General features: G+C 41.2%; 1 long non-coding RNA gene across 1 annotated transcript in view; it reads left to right on the forward strand.

Moving 5' to 3' along the window:
* Positions 1–214: 214 nt before the first annotated feature.
* Positions 215–13,447, forward strand: part of LOC117878921 — a 98,437-nt gene continuing 85,204 nt past the window's right edge. The window contains exon 1 of the long non-coding RNA XR_004646130.1: positions 215–579. This is a non-coding gene — a long non-coding RNA (uncharacterized LOC117878921). The remainder of the gene's footprint in view (positions 580–13,447) is intronic.

The raw sequence follows: 13,447 nt of genomic DNA on the forward strand, positions 1-13,447 counted from the left end.
GCGGGGCACGAGAACGGGGCAGCCGGAGGGGGTGCGGGGCACGAGCGCGGGGACACCTGGAGGGGGGGTGCGGGGCAGGCGGGGCACGAGAACGGGGGCAGCCGGAGGGGGGAGCGCAGGGCAGCCGGAGGGGGGGTGCGGGGCAGGCGGGGCACGAGAACGGGGCAGCCGGAGGGGTGGTTGCGGGGCAGATCACGGGGGCGGGCAGGGTGACGCCCGCGGTAGCGGGAGTGCGGAGGAGAGGGGCGCTCTCCATGCCCCCTTCGCCCCTCCCCCCGGCAGCAGGCGGCGCCCCACTGCCCCGGCGGCGAGGCGAGGCGAGGCGCAGCCCGGCTTGGCCCGGCTGCTGCGCGGACCCTGCGCTCTCGGAGCCGCTGCCCCTGGCTCGCGGCTCGCGGCGCCCGGCGGGGTGGGGGAGGAGGCGGAGAAGCCCGCCTGGGCGCGCCCCCCGCGCGGCTCTCCCGCCGCAGAGTGAGCGGGCTGTGCGCGGCTGCAGGCGGAGGGGCGCCCGCTGCTCTGTGTGTCCCGCGTGGGACGGGTCCGGCCGGCTGCAGGAGGGGGCGAGCTCGGCCAGTCCAGGTAACGGGGGAGCCATGCGGGGAGACTGTCCGGGTTTGCCTCTGTCTGTCCGGAATGCCCCTTTCTGCGCCCTGGCCAGCCGCTGCTTTAACCTCCGTCCCCCCGTCTCCTCCAGCCGCTCCTCTTAGCATCAGCTCCTAGCAAACCCCGCTCCAGGGGCTGATCAACCCCCGCCCCCAGCAGCGGATACTGTGCAGGTCGGCGATGGCTTTTTGGGGTGGTGGGGTCCCTCCCCCCCCATGCTGCGGAATGCAATGCTGCTGCTGCTCAGACAGTGGTTTGGGGCATGAAGAACTTGCAAGCGTTTCACTGCTGCTGTTTTAAGCTGCGGACACGTCTCAGGCTTTTGAGCGACTGGGCTCCTCTTGGATTTGTCTCGCCTCTTAGTCCAAGTGTCATGTAGGAAATGGGACTCGCTCCACGCAGCACGCGGGCTGTGAAAATCTACCTGATCGCATGTATGTTTCCACGCGGGCGGCCCTTTGAGATTTATATTAAGCTTTGTTCTATTTAGCAAAGTGGCTTTTTTCTTTAATGGCTAGTATCACTGAACGGGTAATAATGGTTTAGCTTTATTATTTTGTTCACTGCGTTATTCCCCTTTCTTAATTCCAACCACAGCTTGGCTTTTAGCTACGACCAGCCAAAAGAAATCAAAGGCAGGGGAGGGACCTAGGTTTGAGTTGGAGGCTGGAATTTTAGAGACGTGTTGCTCTGGAATACGGTTCAGAGTTTATTTTGTGTCTTTTCTTTGATGCCATATGGTCTTTGATGTCCAAGAGTGAAGATATCCTAGACTTATTACTTCCATCTTGGCTGAGGTGGTTGATACAGGTGAGGAGTTCCAGCTCTTAATGATTAACCCTTTCACTGCCTGGATCTCTCCTCTCTCCCCCACAGGACTCTTACTCATGTTGCTGAGAACTTGACATACCAGATTCTACCAGCATGGTTATTAATTCATACACTCTTAAAACAAATTTGTGTATTTTCTATTTTGGTATCTCCGTCTTTGATCTGCTTAATTTATTGGTGCATGTATGTATGAATATTGACAGCATCTATCTATCTATCACCTATTACTCCGTGTGTGTGTGTGTGTGTGTGTGTGTGTGTGTTATATAGTGTATTGCCCTGTAAATAGCTTACCACTAATCATGTTTAATAGGCAATCTTGCTAGACAAGTCTTGTTTCTTCTGGACTAGCATAATTATCTAAATAGTTAAAAATCTGCCTGGAATAAGTAATGGTGGTTTCTTTGATTAATGGACATTAATAGTGCTGCAAGCATTGATTTACTTAGGGCCAATCCAGCTTTTCCATGCAATGTCCCTGGATTTCTTTATACTAGACACACACTGAAAAGTCCTGCTTCAGTGGTTGCTACCTCTTTTTTCCTATCAGTCACTTAAACGAAAAGCTTGCTCAATAGAGAACAAAACCCTATTGCCAACATTATCAACTACAGTCTGAGTATTCTAGTGGAACTTGTAAAAGGAAATGACAAGAGGCGGGACTATAATTCAGTGAATGAAGAGCAGATGGGAATGCAGGCATATGAACAAGTTAAGAGAAGAGTGAGCTGCAAGAAAGTTTGAAGACAAAAGAGTTGAAGTTAAACTAAAGGAGAAGAAAGAGGAGCAAGAAAGAGCGAGTAGAACACTAGAGTGAAACAGGAGATGGAGAGACCTATTCTGTTCCTCTCCCTCCCATTATTTTCCCCCTTTCTACTTTTTTCCCACTTTTTGTGGTGACTTGGAAACTTCTCTGCCTGGAAATTCAATAGAAGATTCTTTTGATAGCTTTTCTGTCAGTATTTCACCTCTCCAAACCCCCATTGATATGAGCTGTCTCCGTCATATTCAGCTCCAGCCTTTAATCATGGGAGCCTTTCTCCTTGTTTTCTTACGTCCCCTGACTTCTCCTCAATCAACAGAAACCATGGATCTTTGTAGAAGTAGAAACTCTTTTGATATTTTTCCCTCACTGCTATAATCTTTTAGAAGTTTGAGAAAATATGGCTTCTGAGCTTCAGTATATGACATACCTTCTGTAACTTTTTGTTTAAATTTTGGCTGGCTGTGACTTGACTTCGGCTAGACGAAACTACTGGAAAAGAAAATGAGCGGATCTTTAGAAAGAAAGAGACTCTCTCATGCCAAGTCAGGTTTGTTACGTTGTCCCATTTGGTTTAAAATGAGTTCCTAAGGTCTGAGAATCATGTTTCAATTTGGCAGTCAAAATTGCATGCCATGCAGCCTTCTACTAGCATGAGTATACTGTATCATTAAAATGAAATATTCCAGTGGTTTCAGCAACAGAGTAGGTACTAACATTAGTTGGAGTCTCAATACAGACCTGGTTACTGTGATTTTATTTATAAATGGACAATTATATAACCCCTTTGATAGGTCCATATGTAAGATTTGTATTCACAGTTGAACCTCAGAGTTACGAACTGACCAGTCAACCACACACCTCATCAGAAACCAGAAGTACACAATCAGGCAGCTGCAGAGACCCCTCCCCCAAAAGGCAACTCCGGTACATTACTGTGTTAAACGTAAACTACTAAAAAATAAAGGGAAAACAGCATTTTTCTTCTGCATAATAAATTTTCAAAGCTGCATTAAATCAATGTTTTGTTGTAAACTTTTGAAAGAACAACCATAACGTTTTGTTCAGAGTTAGGAACAACCTCCATTCCCCAGGTATTCGTAACTCTGAGGTTCTACTGTAATACAAACCTGTAAATCATATTAATGACTCAAACAGGATCTGGTGATCTTTCGTGGTATGTATGTAGTTTTTGTTTTGTTTAGCATTTAATCCAAATAATTAAGGAAACACATTTAAATGTACTTCAGAGAGCCCTCTTTTTGAATTCTGCCATTTGATGTTGTTCACTTGTATTAAGTGAACAACAGTGTATTAATGTTAACAGTGTATTAATACAAGTACATTAACAGTGTATTAAGTTTTTCATTGTTGGGGTAGTGGAAATTGGGCGCTTAACTCTTAGTTACTGACTCCCTGGAATAATTTAATATTATCAGCTATTCAGAAAGAGTTACAGAAGAAAAACTTCAGGAGAAAAGTGACTAGTGATATTTCCTTTCCCCTCTACTTCAAAACACATGTCTTAAAAATGAAAAACAACTTTTGAGCCAAAACATTTGTGAGCTACAAAATGGTTAGTAACTCAACCAGTGATCTGTGCAAGTAGATAACAATTAACTCATGTTAAGAGGTGCGAAGAGATCTAGTCAAGATGAAAGGTTTGTCACTGGGAAGTTTTGCAGTGCATTATAAATATAAAAAATAATTGCTTTCATGCTAAGAGATGCAAAGAGAAAATTGGACAACTGTCAAAGCATTCTCAGCACAGGGATGAAACTTGTTGGAAATTTATAATGCAGAACTGAAGGAGGAATTGTTTGGAACCTAAATGTACATAGGGTTTAAATAGGGCAGACAGTAACACAGTTGGGATGAACAGCTCAGAGTACCCTAATGAGGAGTGAATTGCTTCAGAAGGGCCTGATCATAGGGCTTGTCTACACTTACATTTTATAGCGCTCTAACTTGCTGGCTCAGGGGGGTGAAAAATAACCCCCCTGAGCACAGCAAATCCGAGCGCGAGCGTTGGGAGCCAATCCCCTTGTGGAGGTGGATTACCAGGAGTGCTGGGAGAGCTCTCTCGCAGCGCTCGCCCGCGACCACACTCACACTTCAAAGCACTTTGAAGTTTCCAGTGTAGCCATGCCCTTAATGTAACAGGGGTTTTGTGAAATCTTTCATTGAACTTAACGTGGCCAAAGTTAAATAGAAGTCTCTTGTTTAAACCAACAGAATAATATTTCTTTAAGCAGCTTTCCTCCTTGGGATTGTTTCACCATTTTGTCTCTCTCAGTTCCCAGATGTTTTGTTCATTAACTTCCAGATGTGAGAGATTTCCATCAGAAATCTTAAGTGCTGGGGGTTGGGCAATGTTACGTGGTGTCCTGTCACCATGCTAACTTTTTATAAAACATATTACAGTGCCCAAGCAGTAAATGCAGAAGTTATATATGGTGACTGATTATATGTGAGTTTAGCTTCCACCCACGCCTCCTCTTCCACCCCCCCCCCCCCAGCCAAAAATACCTTGTGTAGTTTTGCATCTTAAGAAAGCATGTGTCCACTTCGCATACATACTTGATTCTGGTGGGTCAGGTACACGTAGAAGGACCACAAGGAATGAAATAGTTACACAGTGGGACTGGTATCTTTGAAAAATGGCAATAAGAATATAATTTGGGTTTGTCAAGTTTAGCTGTTCCTCTTTAGGGAATGAAAGCTGTATGTATTTTTAAGGGACGCTGTCAATTCAAAAACTTCAGACAGAAGTGCCATTTTTAACTGCAGTTGTGACAAATAATACCAAAATAAGAAATATGTAACTGAAAAAAGTCTGGTCTTTTCAGTGTGTTTACTTTGTGGTTTAACATCTTGTCCATAGTCAGTTTCATTGTTCCCCCCCCCCCCCCTCCACACACAGTTTTCTTTCTTGTTTGTGAGGATCATTTAAACAGCAACAAAGGAGAGAAAAAGACTTCTACAAATAGGAAAATGAGGTTGTAGATATTAGCCGAAACTCTTCTTTTAATTGACTAGATTTTGAATTGAAAGGGCCCCTTTAATATCAGGTTGTTATAATTTCCCTTTTGAATGGAAGAAGTTTGGGACTGACACATCCATTTTAGCTAGTGGAATTAAATGATATGAAAAAAATCCATATTATTTCCCAATAAATTTGCTCATGAGCTATTTTAAGTAATAGTCAAAATACAACTTTCACCATGTGTGTTTTGCAACAGTGTGTCTGCATATGCTATTAGGCAATGTTATATAAACATTACATTCTACAATATTGGGTGTAAGAACTGTACTGAAAATTTTCAAGTAACTGGGAAAGTTTTTTATATATATAATAATTTTTTTAAGAAATTTTAAAGGGCTTGATTCAAAGGCCATGAATGTCAATGACAACACCCCCACTGACTTCAATGGACTTTGGATCAAGCCCAAAGTTAGGATTTAGATGAGGAAGACAAGATTGCTTCCAGAAAGGAAAGTAGTACTCCATAGAAAAAAAACGGCTGTTTGTGTTTTGAGGGATTTGGGTTTTGTTTTTCTAGGTTAATCTTTATGGTATAACTGCTTTAAAAGAAGTGGAAATATTGCCAGTACATTCTCACTGTTTCAGCACTTGAGCTATAACAAAACGTTAACATATGAAACAGGTACAGTATTTTGTTTTGTTTTTTTTTAGAGAAGAAACAGGGAAAAGTATGAAAAATGTCTGCTCTAATATCTCCAGCCTGTTTCCTCCTCCCTTTCTGTTCCCACCCTCCCCGTAGCACCAAGCTGATTAACAGTATCCCTGAATTCCAGATTCTTGGGTATTGTTGGGTGGAAGAATATGCTGTAGAATTATAATATGTTCTAATATTTCTGAAAATGCAAATATTATTTTACAAATTTGTAACCTGACCATGAAAAGCATACTTTGTATGACAACAGTTTGTCTAGATGTGCTCCTTTCTCAATTGGCTTCTCCATTTTCAGACTGCCTTGCTTCTGCTTTTCTGGATGGTGGAACAATATTCTTTCTAAAATCAATATGAACTCTTCAGAGTTTCTGTAGAGATAGTTTGCTGTCCATGGACCAACTTGTTAATCATGCTGTATGTCCTGCATCCTCTTCTTAGAAAGTCTGCCTTCATTTCGACCTCCACAATGCAAGCAATTAGAGTAGTGGGTATAAAACTGTGAGTAGTTTAGTTCAAGTGGTGTTTACTCTAGAGGAAAGAAGAATTTCTTGTTAAAAAGAAAACAAATGTTCTTCTTCTACTTGTGACAGAAAAAAACATTACCCTTAGACTTGTGTGTCTGCTCAGGTTAAAAGATCCTGGTTGGCTGGCATGTTTTACCTCTTTCTGACAGTGTGTGCAGACATCTGGTGCGGATATGATATCCATCTTGCCTCTGACTCTGTTTAGATCAATTTTGGGATGAATGGCCTGGACAGAATCCTGCACTGGCAAATGTGGAGACACTTATTTTTAAAATTATTATCAGGGAAGTTAAATGACTAAAATTACTCCATTCCTAATGGGGAAATACAGGGCAAGGCAGGGCTAAGCATTGTCCCTTGCAGTTTCATAGCCTGTGATTCTCACACAAGCGGCTATATAGTTGATCTGTTCGGTGGAAATATTATGAGCAGAGAACAAGGAAATAGTTTGCAGTTACAGTGAAAAATGAGACTAAATGATATTGGAGGGAACACTGTCTGGGCTCTCTGTAGCAATGAGAATTGAGTGGTACACTAAAAATGTTAACATTGGTACAAAATTTTAAACATCTTCGAACCCATCAGGCATTTGGGAATTTTTTTTTTTTTTTAAGCTTGAATTTGGCATGCTACATACAAACTGGAGGCTATCTTACTCATTATTAAAAATGTGTTGGTAAAAAGTTTGCAAGTCCAGTATCATCTTTCTGCTTCCATTTCTGACTAACAGGCAAAGTTCTCTCAAATGGTTGTTTGTTTGTTTGTTTGTTTTAAGCTTACTGAAAAGGGTGCTGATGAGCTTGGTAATCCTATGGAGTGAAATACAGCTAGGAGGAGGCCTATGCACCACTTAAGTCCTACTTACTACTTACTTAAGGGACTGAAGTGCTGTACGAACCCCTCTGCACAGGGTGAATTTCAGACATGGTTTAATGAATATGTTAATTTCTTTGTGTGCGAGAAAAAATCTTATACTATGTTACTCAGAGGAGCAAGCAAAAAAAAAAGTGGGATTGAAATAAAAATCGAAGCCATTCTGCATAACACGTTGGAGATTCAAGAGAATGGTAAAATTTGGCAAAGTGACCCCATGTTATTTTCCATTTTTAAATGTTTTTCTTTCTTTCTTTTAGGGAGGACATGTAAAATAATGTGTTGGCAACCTGTCCTATGGTAGCAGTAAGCAAAGACTTGGCCATTTGAAGATGGCTGGCTTTTGTTTGGATAAAAAAAAAGACTACAGCTATATCTTTTTATTATGGAGATGTTGGTTATAAGCTCATAGTTAAGTGAGTTTTGCACTTAAAAATTCAGTCCTCACTTTATATGTCGACTAGGCTGTCAGTTAATCACGGTTAACTCAAGTGATTAACTAAAAAAAATTAATCGCAATTAATCAGTTTTAATTGCACTGTTAAACAATAGAATACCAATTGAAATTTATTAAATATTTTTGGATATCTTTCTACATTTTCAAATATATTGATTTCAATTACAACACAGAATACAAAGTCTACACTGCTCACTTTATATTACTTTTGATTACAAATATTTGCAGTGTAAAAAACTGCAAACAAACAAAACAGTATTTTTCAATTCACCTCATACAAGTACTGTAGTGCAATCTTTTTATCGTGAAAGTGCAATTTACAAATGTAGATTGTTTTTGTTACATTATTTTGTTCTTGAGTGCAGTTATGTAAAATTTTAGATCCTACAAGTCCACTCAGTCCTACTTCTTGTTCAGCCAATCGCTAAGACAAACAAGTTTGTTTACATTTATGGGAGATAATGCTCCCGCTTCTTATTTACAATGTCACCTGAAAGTGAGACTTTTGTAGCCGGCATTGCAAGGTATGAACAAGAAGTAGGACTGAGTAGACATGTAGACTCTAACATTTTATATTGTTTTATTTTTGAATGCAGTTGTGTTTTTTGTATGTAATTCTACATTTGTAAGTTTAACTTTCATGATGGAGATTGCACTACAGTATTTGGTGCATTGAAAAATACTATTTTGTTTTTTACACTGCAAATATTTGTAATAAAAAATAAATATAAAGTGAGCACTGTACACTTTGTATTCTGTGTTGTAATTGAAATCAATATATTTCAAAATGTAGAAAACATCCAAAAATATTTAAATAAATGGTATTCTATTGTTTAACAGCATGATTAATCATGGTTAATTTTATTAATTGTGCCATTAATCGCAATTCATTTTCTTAATTGCTTGACAGCCCTAATATAGACCTATGTATTATAACTTCTTACTAGATATTGGTGGCTATTTAATATTACTGAGCTTAACACAAATATTAATGATAGCAATAAATAATCTGTACCTGAAGTACCTGGTTGATATTGCATAACTCACTTTGACTACTACTTTTATTTGGGGGTGTGCATGTGGGATGAGAGGGAACCAGTATACTCATCCTCCTGTTGCAGAAAGATATGAGCACAACATGTCTTGCTTCTTTGTTTGACGTTGTCTTGTCTGTTATCATGGGGTATCTGTAGGGCCCTACCAAATTCACGGCCATGAAAAATGCGTCACGGACTCTGAAATCTGGTCTCCCCCTGTGAAATCTGGTCTGTTGTGTGTGTTTACCCTATCCTATACTGATTTCACAGGGACCAGAGGTTCTCAAATTGTGGAATTGCAGGGGGGTTGCAAGGTTATTTTAGGGGGTATTATGATACTGCCACCCTTCTGCACTGTCTTCGGAGCTGGCGGTCAGAGAGTGGTGGCTGTTGGCGGGGTGCCCAGCTCTGAAGGCAGTGCTTTGCCAGCAGCAGTGCAGAAGGAAGGGTGGCAATGCCATACCGTGCCACTTTTACTTCTGTGCTGCTGCTGGCAGTGCCTCTTCCTTCTGAGATGGGCTTCTGGCTAGCAGCTGCCGCTCTCCAGCTGCCCAACTCTGAAAGCAGTGCTGCTGTCTGCAGTAGCACAGAAGTAAGGGTACAGTATCGCAACCCTTTCCCCCCCCCCCTTTTTGGGTCAGGACCCCTACAATTACAACACCGTGAAATCTCAGATTTAAATAGCTGAAATCATTAAATTTGCTATTTTTAAAATCCTAGGACCGTGAATTTGGTAGGGCCCTAGGTATCAGTAAAGGTTCCACGTGAATTTCAGTTGATCTATCATGTAGAATACCTTGCAGCTGAATTGGGCATTGGTGCTGGCACAGTAATCTTGAATTGCCTTGCTGAAGTTTGGTTTTGAGCTGAGGTTGCAGGTTTAGTGGTGATACTACTGGTGGTGACTTAATGTTTTTACAATGTTTGAAGTATTTCAATTTTTTCCTTTCCCTCCAGAATGAGTATTGTATTAGACTACAAATATTAATTATTTAAATCAATGGTGCAGAAGAATGCAAAGGCCTGCAAATTTCAGGTCTAGCTGCATAGTTGGGAATTCTAGAAGGGCTGAGGGATTGGCAGTTGGATCGCCGTATATATAACTGTTACTGCTACTTTCAGCCAGCAGTGCTGGTACATCAACAAATTGTCTCATGGTTACACTTTGTGGGTAACAAAAAGCAAAACAGTATTTCAGTTTGCATCAGCTAAGTTTTCTTGGGACATAATTTTTTAAAATTGTGATTCTATTTTATCAATTATATCAGTGTCCATTATTCTGGTCAGGAGCGGTCAACATGATTTTTTTTATTTGTATCTTCCTAGACCAGTGGGACTCTTCTTTTGACAGTCTGGATAGTAGAACAAAGAGGTAAATTATATGAGCTGGGTTTTTCTTGGGTGGTTTGTGGTTCTCATACAACACAGGCATTGGGACAGGTAGAAGTTGAGTGATTCATTAGAGAGATTAGGTGTGGTTTTTACAATGTGTAAGTAGTTGTGAGATGAGCTGTGTTAAATGGAAGGGGTGTTGCTTTGATGTGGTAAGGAAGCTGTAATGCAGGATGTAAATGGACAATTTGGTTACATTGCCTGGGGTCATGTTTATTGCTTTAAACTTAATAGCATTTTGAAGTGTTTACTTGATAGTTCTACACTTCATGTTAATTACTAGAGTATAAAAGATTTTGCATGACAGGTTATGGGGATAAACAACAGGTCAGAATAGCATCAGAATCAAAATAAGATAAGACTAATTTGAGAATTGCCTCTCCTCTTGTGTGAGTAGCTGTTCTAAAAAGCAATCACTCAAGTTACCAGTTCAGAACAACTTTCAACTATAATTAACTTGGACTAGATTATTTCTAATGTATGCCCCCTATATTTCATTGACACTCAATGAAAGATGGACCTTGTTCTTCAAACTAGTTCTTTTCATTGTTGATTAATACACTATCATTTAAACAAAACAAAATAAAACTTAACTATTGGAGGTGCAAATACCACTGGTTCAGTCAGATCAGATGCATCTGAAGAAGTGAGGTTTTTTACCCGTGAAAGCTTATGCCCAAATAAGTCTGTTAGTCTTTAAGGTGCCACCGGACTCCTGGTGTTTTTGTGGATACAGACTAACACGGCTACCCCCTGATAGCATTTGATGAACATTTTTGTTTGTTGTACTGCTAGTCAGATGTAAATGCGAAGAAAAAGAACCACCAGGAAAACAAGAGGGGGGGGGAGAAAAAAGAAATGGCACAAACCATACTGGAAGAAGGCAACACAAACTGCTTAACCCATGACATTGTGATTTAACTACAGGGACTACGCCCTGAGAGATGTAGTATAAACTAAAATGTACATTGATCTTTTAGATAACTTAAAGGTTTGTTTGCAGGTTTTGACCAACACCAGATTGTACAGCTTTGCCAGTGTAGCTAAAACTCCAATTAAGAATTTTTTACAAAATGCATAGATTGCATTTCATTACAGAAAACTATGTATCTTTCATACAATCTGATTGAAGGGAGTCATTTTTGTCCATGGTTGTCTGGCAACTTAAAATAAAAACTGGTAGTTTTGTATAAAAGCCAATAAAGACAGAAAAAATGCAGCATCGTGTTGCGCTGCTTCCAGAATCTGTAACTGTTTCTGGCACTTTTAGAAAGCTGCTCATACTTCCAAAATAAACTGTTAAAAACATATCACAACTGCTGATATCTACTGATGAATTCTGGATTTGAAGGAACATGGAGTGGGTGGGGAGGAGATGGAAATTTTCATCATAGTCACCATCAGGGCCGCCTCTGGCTTTTTTGCAGCCCAAGGCAAAAAAAACCTCCCGCCGCCGCCGCCCCCCCCAGCACAGCAGGGGAGGGCGCCGAGCCCGGCTGCTCTCCCCGATCGGCCGGAGTGCCGGGGGGAGGGCGGCAAGCCCGGCCGCGGCTCCGCTCTCCCCGGCGTCCAGAGCGCCGGGAGGAGGGCGGAGAGCCTGGCCAAGGCTCCGCTCTCCCCGGCGTCCAGAGAGCCCGGCCGCGGCTCCGCTCTCCCCAGCTGCCAGAGCGCCGGGAGGAGGGCGGAGTGCCTGCCGCAGCTCCGCTCTCCCCGGCGGCGAGCCGGCCGCGGCTCCACTCTCCCTTGTGGCCAGAACCGCAGCGCCGTGCCACCCCCCTCTAGGTGCCGCCCCAAGCACAAACTTGGTGGGCTGGTGCCTAGAGCCGGCCCTGGTCACCATGGATAGCTTATTGAAGATACGTCTGCAGCATAAATTAAAGCCCCAGTCTTGCAAACACTTAGGCTATGTCTACACTAATACATATTTATTTCTATGCAGCATTAAGACAACAGAAGGCAAACAAATCCCCTACTTCAAGGTGTAAAATGTTCACACATAGGAGAGTGGGAAGAGATCAGGAAGTTCTTTCCCTTACCTAACATTTCTCAGCATGAATAGCAGCAAGACCTGGCATGTATGATAGTGTATATGAAGTTTGCAAACTCACTCTTAATCTAACCTTTCAAAGAAAAATAGAAAGTGATAAAAAATCATGCTTCTTTCATAGGTTAGAGGCGCTTTTTCTGAACTGAACAATTCACTGACATTCTTTTGAAGCCAATTTGCATTTAAACATTCAGATTATATCCTTTTCATTAGATACCAAAAATCTGCATGATAACAGAATATCACAATTCTCTAAACAACTTTGAGGGGGGCACAGCTAAAGCAAATGCAGCTTTCTCCTTCCACATCCACAAAACAGCTGCTCAATCTGCAGGCAGAATAAACTACCACAAAATACAATAATCTGGAATTGCTGAAGTCAAGGATGTCCAGAATTAAAACAAGCCAAATCCAAATTACAAATGTAACATCTGAATATAGATTTGCATGGATCCTGACCATGGTGTGCAAATGGGAGTTTAATTAGTGTTATCTTAAATAGACATTTGTCAACCTCTCCCTGCTATAGCTGTACATTGAAGACTGTCAAGGCCTTTGTTTAATGGGTTTCAGGCTCACACTATTGCAGACACATCAGCCTCTCAAAACAAACTGGAAATACGAAAATACTTTCTGGTGTAATATTACTTTTAACATTTTCATTGGTCCAGTTAATTGCTCATTTAATGAACTCTGCAATACTGTATTTTGTGTAGCTAGACTGGCTAAAGTTTGGCAACAATTGACAATAAAGAAGAATTATCTTAATAGCCTGGTTTAAATTCTCTATTCTCATGTCCCTCCCTCCAGCCAAGGCCGCAAACAAACTTATCTGATGAACAGAAGCGACCCAGAAAGAAGATCAAACCTTTGATCTTTGGCACAATACAAGACCAGCAAATCAAGTGGCCCAGAACAACCAAAATCCCATAGTTGACAAATTAAAATTTTCATTATTTTCTGTTCATCTCACATGCTGCACTGGTAAGTCCTTGGTATAGTACCAGACTGAAAATCAAGACTGACATTAGTTGCTGACATTAGTTTCTTCTTTTTAAAGATCAAAAGCAGACTAAAGGGGATGGTTTCCCATCCGCACCCTCCGCCACACACTTTGCTTTCCTCAATTTCTTAAATGCCACAACTCAGCCATTTGTGCCCCATTCTTTATTTTTGAGGATTACATATAACGGATTAGGTCTGGGCTCTTTCAAAAGTGTTA

Source organism: Trachemys scripta, chromosome 6, assembly GCF_013100865.1.
Source record: "Trachemys scripta elegans isolate TJP31775 chromosome 6, CAS_Tse_1.0, whole genome shotgun sequence".
Lineage (NCBI taxonomy): Eukaryota > Metazoa > Chordata > Testudines > Emydidae > Trachemys > Trachemys scripta.